The sequence below is a fragment of the Balaenoptera physalus genome (assembly GCF_965194825.1).
Source record: "Balaenoptera physalus genome assembly, chromosome: 10".
Lineage (NCBI taxonomy): Eukaryota > Metazoa > Chordata > Mammalia > Artiodactyla > Balaenopteridae > Balaenoptera > Balaenoptera physalus.
The window spans coordinates 85,222,193-85,233,221 of NC_138889.1; the positions used below are offsets into that span (position 1 = coordinate 85,222,193).

Genomic DNA, 11,029 nt, shown 5'->3' on the forward strand with positions numbered 1-11,029 from the left:
ATATCCTTCCCTCTCCCTCTCTCGCTGGCTGCAGAAGCAGCACACGCCTCCCCTGGCCGGGAGCGCGCGCCGGCCGGGGGCGGGGCCAGGGCCGTCCGAGGGTGTGGCGTTCACGGCGGTCACCGGGGGCGCCTCCCGGCGCGGCGAGGCGGGCGCAGTCACGACGCCGTGACTGCCGGCCCCCCGGCCGCGGCCCCCCGACAACGAGGCTCCGGGGAGCCAGTGGGAACCATTCCAGGATCCCCCGGCTTGCGCCCCCAGAGGCGAGAGCTAATCCCGGAGAGAGAGGTGTCCCCTTTGGAGCTGAAATGGGGTCCCGACGGCAGAGCAGGAACGCCAAGAGAGGCTGGAAGGGGTGACTTCGACGGCAGGTCCAGTCTCGACCGCAAGGTGCTTCTGGGCTTCTTCTCCTCTCCCCGACCCACTTTCTCTGCATCTCCCCCGGCACCCCACCCACCAGCCCCGGCACCATAACGGGTTTGTGGGTTTGGAGCCCGGGTGCATCTCTGGCGAGGCCGCCAGCCCGCAGCTCTCTAGTCGTCTGCTAGCGCGCCCAGACCCCTCGGCCTCCGCCTCCCTTGTAGAGAGAGTCTGCCGGCCTCAACTCGGGGGTCGGGCCTCCCAGGAGCGGAGGAGACCGACTTTACGCAGGTGTCCGACCCCTGGGAGGGAAGGATTACTGAAATTGGAATCGGGCCCAGGCTAAGGGCTGCGCAGGGAGGCTGAGGTCCGAGTTAGGAGAGAGTCGGAGCGCTAGGAGCAGATTGCAAGTCCGCCCCGGGGGCGGGGGGCTTTGGGAGAATGGGAGGAGCCCTCGGCGAACCTGTTGCTGCAAAAAGAAATACGATTTGGCAAGAGGTCTGGCTCCCGGGAGGTCTCTAACGTAGTGGTCGGATCTCCAATGCCACCCACCTCCATAAAACAACAAAAACCGCACTTCCCCAAGCCCCCCCACCACCACCCGCCCCGCGCCGTGGGCAGGCGAGTGCGCTCGCAGCGGCGTCCTCACCCCGGTGGACTCTCGGATTGCTTATTAGCTGGCTGGCGTGTAAAATGCCCCTGGATGTCGATGCAAATATGCAATTCTCACAAATATGCCAAAAGAAAGATTAGCGGTGGGGAGTCAGAATTTACACACACACACACAAGCTCAGGTGGCGGCGGGGCTCCGGGCACCTCTCCCGGCTCCCTCTCTGATGGGCCAAGCAGGCAGTGGCGGCGTGCGCCCGGACTGCTGGGGCAAACTCGACCTTGGGGGGTCAGTTGGCGCCAAGGCAGCCACTGTCGTGTTCAGCTGGCAGCTTTGTTCGAGGGCCCTATTGGGCATCCTCCTTTTGTGGTGCTCTATTAATTATTAAGAGAAATATTCCCGAGCTGAATTATAGATACGCGCTGTGCTCACTCACCTAACCGCTGCTGGCTTGGCGAAGGACAACAGGAGGGCTGATTTTCGTTCCTGTTTAATTTTTTTGGGGGGGGCGGGAAGGATTTTTTTTTTTTTTGGATCTTTTTAAATAACTAAAAAATTCTCATTGTAATCGGTGAAAAGGAAAAAAAAAAATTTAAACTGACATGGGGTCTGGTTTTCCTAACTTCTTCCAGTTAGTGACAAAAGTTAGAACCTTCGTCGTGAATGAATTTATCTGTGATCCTCTGGCCTCAACCGCAAGTGGAGGAACTGAGAGAAAGATGGCGTCCACGCCAGCTCTAGAGAGGCTCTGTCTCAACTCATGCCCCACTATAATCCATTTCTGAAAGTAGGGAGGGTGGATTTCTCCAAAAGTAAAAAACATCCCATGTACTGGCCCCAGACCCTCTCTGTACTGCCACAATGTGAAGTTGTCACTGTGCAGTTTCACACATGCCAAAAGCAGATGGTCGAGTTTATTGTTGTCTCGTCAGAAGGATGTTTCTTGGGATGGTAGAAGGCAGGGCTGAGAGCACAGGACCTTGGGACTAGTTTCCCAAAAGCAATTTGTGAGATCAGTTGGAAGCAACTGTGGAATACTCTCAGGGAGATGAAAACTGAGATCGAATGATACACAAAAGAAGACAGGTATATTGAAGCTTGGACATTTTAATTGGATCATGTTAAAACTTTATGAATTACGCTTCCATGTGCCATTTACTGTTTGTTCCTATCACAGCCCAGAGAATTTTAAAGTTTAAAATGCCTGAGGTCTTTATAAATATTTACACTTCTTAGGTATCAGGAATCTGAATAACTAAAGCACCACAGCAAGAACACAGCTGAGGAAAAACCACTTTCATGAAGATGTTCATTCAGGTCATACAAGGTATAGTTACTGAGAACTTGATCAAGGCTGGTAACACTCTTCTGAGTGACCACCTAGCGGCTCTCTGGCTCTCTGCTAAATACTTTGCATACATATTGTTTAATTTTATCTGCATAACTAAACACTTTATGTGATAGGGATTATTATTATCACTATTTTATAGAGAAGGAAATTGAGGCTTATGATGGTTAATGAACTTGCCCCAAAGTTACATAGCTAATTATTTAGCAGAACTGGGCCTTTAACAGCTGACTCCGCAATGTGGACAATCCCCATGCTAGTGATGATAATGCCCCGTGGTCTAACGCCCATTCGTCCTCACAAGCTATTGGCTGTTACAGATACAGAGGCAGTTTAGGAAACAAGGGGGTATGTGCTTTGATGGAGGTATGAGAAACATGTTCCTGGGATGCAATGAATGGAGTAGCATCTAATTTGGGGGAAGCAAGCAAGATTGACAAAAAAAGGGGAAATGTGTCTGAGGAATGTGAGAATTGGAGTGGCTGCCATAGAGAATACATGGGCGTGTGGCACTGGCGTGGACGGAATAACTGGAACCTGAGGGGTAGGCAGCCCCCAATTGGGAAGAGCATGCTTCTCACCCAGGCTTCCCCCCATTCCCAAACACACACACACACACGCAGACACACACACACACAGACACATATACATGCACACACACAGACACACACACGCACACAGACACACGCGCACACACACACAGACACACACACACGCACATACACACACAGACACACACACAGACACACACACACACACAGACCTCTTTGAACTTTAAAAGAATTTCTTTATAAAGCAAACAAGAAACATTCCATTTCTCTTCCTGAAATTCTCTTAAGGATTCCTAGAAAGTCCCACAGATAAACAGTAGCAGAAAGATCCTTTGCTGTGACCAACAAAAATCTACCTTGTCTCAGTTTCAAACTGTTTTCTCTGGAGAGGAAAAAATTATTTTCTTGCCTTTCTTAATCATCAACTAGTCAAAATTCTTCAAGCACCCTACACCCAAATATACCTATTACCACTCATAATTTCTCCCTGGCTTTGAATTCTCTCAGTGGTAATACAAATATTCCAGACCACACTATGAAGTTTATGCTTATACAGAAAAGGGCAAAGGGCAGCAGATCTTCCTTTGTACAAAGCAGATAGGAGGCCCTGTGGGATACAAACTAAGTCCATTATAAATGTTTTTGTTCTCTTTGGGGACCATGGTCTCCAGTGAATTGCAGCGTTCTGTTTACTTCACCTCTCTCTCCCCCAGAAGCCCACAACACCTCCCTGAATACAGGCAGCGTATCCCGAGCAACCAGCGCAATACCTGATCCAGAGCAGGCATTCGATAAGAATGTACTAAAATGAATGAATAATGGAAGAGGCTTCCATTTGCCAAGAAAGCTCAGTGAATGTGTTGGGAGAAAACCCAGAGAAGATTGTTTTTTTACCTGCTTACCCCAGACTCTCAGCGCTCGGCCTTTTAAAGTTCTGAAGGGATGTGAGGGGTAAAGAGTTCTGGGGGACTTGATTCCATGCTTCCCATTCCCTAATGTATGGATGCAGATGTTCTGAGCAGCCCATAATTCCTTATGAAGTATGAGTCACTCAGCTAGTTTTTCCTTGTAGATGGATTTTTCAGTGACCTTTCACCACACCACCTTGCATTCCGTTTTATGCATACCAGTACCAGTCAGGTCTTAAGACCTCAGAACAGCATAATCACTTCTCATTAAAGTGAGGAAACATCAATCCTGGAGAGAAAGACTAACCACTCACTTCCTGACTCTCTGACCACAGCTCTGTGTAGGTACAGTGGGGAGTAAGACAGCTACTCTCTGCCCTGGATGGACACCTGCAGTCTAGAGGGTGAGAGATACATCAACACACCCATGTGGTTAGGGTCTGATAGAAGTCACATGAGGAGCAGAGAGAAGCAGCACTAACTGAGGTTAGAAAGGTCCTCAAGCCAGAAGGAGCCATGGGGCAAAGGCTTACTGAATAAGAATGGCAAGAATGAGTGTAAGAATAAGCAAAGAGAAGCAGAGGATCTGATATGGAATGGGAATGGGAAGCAGTGAGTGTGGACTTAGATATGCCACGCTCAAGAGTTTGAACTACGGTCTGTGACAAAACACTGCATGAAAGGATTCTCAACCCTTTTTCCACCTCTACACACAGGACAGATGTGGTTCACATGCATGACACACTCCCCTGGGCAAACGCAGATGAGCAGCTACAGCATCACTAAATAGACTGAGTTGCAGGCATTTCCAGGCTTCTTGGCTACAGTGGCATCTTTCTCCTCCATCTATGAATGCATCTGAGAAGCCAAGTGAGTGAAATTGAGTTGGCAAAACCTTAAATCATCTCAGATTTAGATTTCTGAATGCAAATCAATCAAAAATGTCCTTCGTTAACTGAAGTAACTCAGAATTTGCAATGTACCCCATCTTTAATAGTAATATACCAATGTGGGGTGACACTGCTGTTGAGACCCACCCTGTCAGACCCAGTAGTTCCTCTGGTCCAGGATCCCCTGTGGATACCTAAATCTGAAGATACTCAAAGCCATTAATATAAAAATGGCATAGTACGGTCAGCCCTCCGTATCTGCGGGTTCTGCATCCACAGATTGGTTGGTTGACTGCATGGATGCCGAACCAGTGGGTACTGAGGGCCAACTGTACACTATAACAAGGTGAAGTGGATTCATTCTTTTAGCTCTTTGTTATGCTTTCCTTATATGTGGTTAGAATATACAGCAGTTATGGAGACTCACTTAAAATGAAATATCCACCTTGGTGCAGATAAAAATCACCCACATCCTTGTGTGCGGGCACCAATCAATCAGGTGCAAACTTGGGGCAGAGACGAATTGAAGAAGGTTTAGGTATGGAATAGTTTTCAGTCCCTACAGACATTACCACCACCGTGCCTTCCATATTAACTCCTAATAATCTATGTCAAGGAGCTTTTCCTGTATAAGTAAATGTGGGCCTTTTTATAAAAATAAGAGGTCATGGTATACTTCCTGCCAACAATGTGTTCCAAACTCTGAAGGTCCCTTTAAATATGGTCAATGACCATGGTACAGGCTGGATTCTACTCTGTCAAGAGTTGGCTGCTTTGCCATCTTCCCCATTTTGATTGTGATCAGTACCTTTCACCCCCTAGAACAGACATCACCAAGGCTTAAAACAGGCCTTTGCTCTACAGCCTAAGAATGTTAACTGCCTCCTCCAGGCTGCCAACACCCATCACAGCCCTGACCATCTCTCCTTCATCAGACCAACATTACTTCTGATTTGGTTAAGTACTAGAAAGACTTTGTCCAGCACATGCTTTCCAAAACAAGGGCCATAGTTGTAGGAAGGATGCTCTCATGTAGAAGAAATTTGTAGTAGGTACAGATCAGTTAAGAAATATACCCCAAATTATGTCTGCTCTTTGCTCACTTTTCTCCACTCCTGGCTAAGAGAGAAACACAATTCTGGGGATTAGCCAACTGATATACAGTCGACCCTTGAAAGACGCAGGGGTTGGGGCACCAGCCCTCTGCACAGTCAAAAATCCGAGTATAATTTATAGTCATTCCTCCCTCTCTGCAGTTGAGCTTTCGTGAATTCAACCAACCAACTACAGCGTATTGGAAAAAAATTCTTGCATAAGTGGACCTGCACAATTCAAACCCATGTTGTTCAAAGGTCAACTGTATTTTAGAACCAAAAGCACAAACAAACAAGGCTGAGAGTATGAGTGTCTAGGTTGTTAACTTATGGTTTCTCATCACTGGTTGCTGAGAACAACACATCAGCTATCAGGTTTTATATACACTAGAAGCCCCTCTAATTTATCTCTCAGTCAACCTCAAAAATCAGCTCTTATTCTGAATAAACACAGAGAACATAGGCTGACAGCCCCAAAGTTCACACAGGAGTACAAAAACTGACAGTCTTCTTTAGATGGTTTTTCAGAACGAATCCTTTTCTGAATTCATATATAGATTTGAACTTGAAAGTAAATTACAGTGAAATTCTAATGATTTACAATAGCCCTGGGGGGGGTAAAAATAAACATTTGACTAAAGCAATTACTCTTGGACTGCTTGCAGGGCTGGAGCAGAGATCAGATGCTGGGGTTATAAGATTGTCTCTCCAGCTTCCTGGTTGCAGAACCTCCTGCAAGACACTTAACCCTTGTGAATCTCAGTTTCCTTATCTATAAAAAGGGGAACTGTACTATCAGTCCTCTTTTACAAGATCATGAGCGTAGATCATATAAGAAAATGTAAGAAAACTGTTCTACAACCATAAAAGTAAAACATAAATAGAAGACATTATTTTAAAGTAATAATCATCTGTTATGGACTGAATGTTTGTGTACCTCCCCACCCCCCAAATTCATATGTTGAAGCCGTAAACTCCAATGTGATGGTGTTTGGAGGTGGGGCCTTTGGGAAGTAATTAGAGTTTGATGAGGTCATAAGGATGGGGCCTTCATGAGGGGATTGGTGCCCTTATAAGAAAGAGACACCAGAGAGAGATATTAATCTCTCTCTCTCTCTCTCTTTCTCTCTCACTCTCTCAGAAAGATGGTGGCTGCCTACAAGCCCAGAGAAGAGGCCTCAGAATGAAACCTACCTTGCCAGCACGTTGATCTTAGGCTTTCCAGCATCCAGACTGTAAGAAAATAAACTCCTGTTGTTTAAGCCACCCAGTCTATGGTATTTTTTTTATGGCAGCCTGAACTGATTACGACATCATCAAAACTTGATAACAGATATTTAACCTGTCTTTCCTAGCAAACTTTGCTATGGTATTAGAAACTGGTACCTGAAACTCAGCAACATGTTGGGTAAGAAATGATCCTTACAGGTTTTCTTTCAAGGAATGGAAAGATTTGTAATCAACTTGCCAGTTGTTAACATGGTAGTAAAATTTTATTAGGCCTTCATAATCTAAAACTCACTCTAAACCAATTTGGAATTTTGGGCAGTTTTTCTTGTAAAATGGCTACAGATGACATTAGCTTGAATATCCTGAATATTGTTAACAGTATTAACTGTTCATTAATTCAACAAAATTTTATTGAGAACCTCCTTTATCTCAGGCATCAGTCTAAGCACGAAGCAGTAGTGATAAACAAAGATAAAGCCCCTGCTCTTAAAAAGATAAGCAGGACTTCCCTGGTGGTGCAGTGGTTAAGAATCCGCCTGCCAATGCAGGGGACACGAGTTCGAGCCCTGGCCTGGGAAGATCTCACATGCCACAGAGCAACTACTGAGCCTGCACTCTAGAGCCCACGAGCCACAGCTACTGAGCCCGCGTGCCACAACTACTGAAGCCCTCGTGCCTAGAGCCCGTGCTCCACAACAAGAGAAGCCACCGCAATGAGAAGCCTGCACACTGCAACGAAGAGTATCCCCGGCTCACCGCAACTAGAGAAAGCCTGTGCGCAGCAACGAAGACCCAACACAGCCAAAAATTAATTAATTAATTAATTAATTAAAAAAAAAAAGATAAGCAAAGTTATTTCACACAACATTAACTGTTATGAGGAAAATAATATAAAGTAATAGAGTGTCAGGAAAAAGGTTTTCAACTTCAGTTGGCTAACTACAGAGAAGGTGACATTTGAACTGAGGCCTACGTGACAAGAAAGCTTGCCATGTGAAGATTTAGGGCAGAGAAAAGAAAATCTGTTAGAAAAGGTCTGAACAGATGTGGTCTAAAAATTGAAAATGTCAGACAAGGGTAGCTAGAAAGCAAAGGCTTTCCCATAAGGAGTCTAGTGAACAGATAGAATCTAATGCACGAGAGTCCTAATACGATTTAATTCTACAAAGCACCACCTAATCATTTTAAGTTGGGATCATGGAAGTGCATCTCCCTCCTTCCTTCCTCAGACCCCAATTTCAGGCTTAGTCACTCTTCTAAGTATCTGTGAATAGATAGGAAGGAGCCTTCCTAGGGGGTTAGAGAGGTAGTCCTGGGCAGAGAGAAGAGTTCACAGTTCTACATCAGAAAACCGCTCACATGTACATAAGAGGTGATGATTGCTATCCCCAGGTGTCCTGAGTTGTAAATGTAGTTCCCAGATTTCTCTCCCTGGTCTAGTGCTGCCTATTCTCTAAAAGGCAGGATGTGCTGTCTCTGTTACAACTTCTGTTTTATTAACAGTTCTTTTCATAGCAAGGAATAGAAAGCCATTCAAGCTAGCTCATAAACAGTCGGCTTACAGTAAGGTTATTGTCAGATCTTACAGGAGTCCACAAAAGAGCTGAAGAACTCTTTCTCAGTAATGAGTCTGCTTTCCCATAATGTCTCCATACATGTGGCCCCACAATGGCTGAGTTAGCCCCATTGTTATACAGTCTTTCAGTTTAAAGGTCCTTCACATGCTCTACAATATCTAAAAGGAGGAATCTGATCAATTTAGCTCAACTTTTTAACCAAGCCAATCAAGTCACAAATTACCAGCTTAACTGGTCAAGCCACCAATGTCCCAAAGGGAAGTTCACTCATCTGAGTCTGTAGCTAGAATGAAATTTTCTGAACAGGGGCCAATACAAGTAAGTCCAGCTCACTAATTCTAATAGTAACATGCCAGGTTGTTTTAAGATCTTGGGAAACCCTTGCTACTCTTACTTAGAGAGGATCTTCCCGGCATCATATCTAGCATACTTTAAATGCTTACACATTCCACGTTAGAGATTATGTAATCTATTTTACAGTTGAGTTGCAGCTGACTAGTAGACAGTATTACATGGAAATTTTGCAGTATTTTAAGTTTTTTCTGTATTTCAGAGCTAATTTTAAGAGTGTAGACATTTCATAGCCTCCTGAAAAGCTTATAGGCACACAGGCATGGCCCAGAAACAAACCATAATCCCTGAACAAAGAAATAGCTCCTTGATTACTGTCAAGTACTTAAGAGTCTTGGCTTTTAAGGTATTATTAAATAATCACATTTTTGGCTGATAAACTCTGGATGAAAGATGTCCTCACTTACCTGTTTATTCGTCTGCATGTGAATATGTGCTGACATATGTGAATGCATCCTGTGTTTATGTTGTCTTCTATGTTGTGTGTAAGCTATAATGGGAAAGCTAATTATTAAACTCTGCAAATGCACCCAGAGGCTACTGTGAGCGATGCATCCAAAAAAAAAAATCTAAAAATAACCATTTGCAGACGGGAGTTGTTCGTGCAGTTTTCTAAACAACAGCAGGTTTCTTTAAGGCATTACGGAATTTTTCCTGATGTTTTACAAAGTGTACTAAATCTTCCATACTTAAAGACAGATAATTTGAATAAGAGTGTGATAAAATTGACTGGATCCAAATTAAAGTTATTTTTAGGACAATCTCGAAAGAAATATACAATTGCTTTCATCTTAGAATAGATTCATACATGCATATTCTCCTGTGTTAGTTAAAAGCACCAAGAGAGTCATTTCTGAGAGGCAGAGCATTTCAGCAATTATTTTAGAATACTACATTGCCAAAAATGTAAAGACCACTCTTCAAAATAATATCTTGATTGCTTAGTGTTTTATTTCTTCAGGTTCACTCAGAAGAAAAAATTTTTAAAAAGGAGAGTAAACTAGAGCCTAAGAGTTATAGGAATATGTTGCAGAAATATTTAAGTGAGAAAGCCGCAAAGTGTGCAGCAAGAGACTTACTGAAAAATGCAAGAGAATTGGGTATTTCTTAGCAGGGGTGATATACCAAACTTTATAAACAATTAAAATAATATTAAATAATTGCCAAAATTTAAAATCAACTTTCAGCAGAGCGGGCTTGACATGTGATAATCTGAGATGGTTTCTTCTACCTGGGACCAAAGTATTTGGTGCAGCCTTTCAAGACAGCTCTGGTTCATACAATCTTCTGCCACCACTAATGTATATGTAGTTAGTAGTCTAGTCATGTGCCTCAAACTTAGCTCAACAGAGTCCCTGTACTAATAATATGTTTAATAACTATTAATTTTCCTGCTCAAGACACAGCATCTCCATCAAGTGATGAACTTTGGCTCTAGTTTTAAGCTTTAAGAAAAATATACTATATTCTCCTCTTTAACTCATGGGAAGTTATTGAATATTTCATTTCTAAGTTGAATGTGATATATGCAAAGAATAAGTTGACTTGTTTATGGTGATATACAGATTACAAGTTAAGAGCACAGCCTCTAAAACCAGCAAATCTCCATCCATTACTAGATGTATGACCTTGATTAGGTTTCTTAAGTTTTCTAAATGGAATGTTCTCATCCACAAAGCGAGAACAATGATACGTACTTGATAAGGTTGTTGTAAGAACTGGAGGAGACAAATTATGTGAAAGACAAAATGCACAGGACAACTGAGGAGATGATTTTATTCAAGCCATTACAATGTGGAGATTATTCATTAATGAGGAGAGTCTCAAATAAAAGGAAGGGGGCTGGGGGTTTTATAGAAGCAGAAGCAGATAAACAAAGGACTCATCCTAGAATCCTATAGGGGTCATGAGGAAAGACGGAGGTGAGTCTTACCCTGTAATACGCAAATAGAATAAAAATCTATGTGTATATTATACTCAATGCTGATAAATCAGAGAAAACATAGCTGTTTTTATTAAACAAAAAAAATATTAAACAATTATCATTTGCCGAAGATTTACCTAAATTATGTGAGCTTGAAATCATAAAACATTTCTGATTTGGTTTCTG

The 11,029-nt window shown here is 43.4% G+C and overlaps 1 long non-coding RNA gene across 2 annotated transcripts; it reads left to right on the forward strand.

Annotated features, from left to right (window-relative positions):
• The first annotated feature begins 110 nt into the window (after positions 1–110).
• Positions 111–9,636, forward strand: LOC309667797. 2 transcript variants are annotated; one of them, XR_014267950.1, is made up of 4 exons: positions 111–390; positions 2,207–2,297; positions 4,494–4,647; positions 6,903–9,636. It is a non-coding gene; the product is annotated as an uncharacterized lncRNA (long non-coding RNA). The 2 variants fall into 2 exon arrangements; XR_014267951.1 differs by lacking the exon at positions 2,207–2,297 and having other exon boundaries at positions 123–390.
• The last annotated feature ends 1,393 nt before the right edge of the window (positions 9,637–11,029 follow it).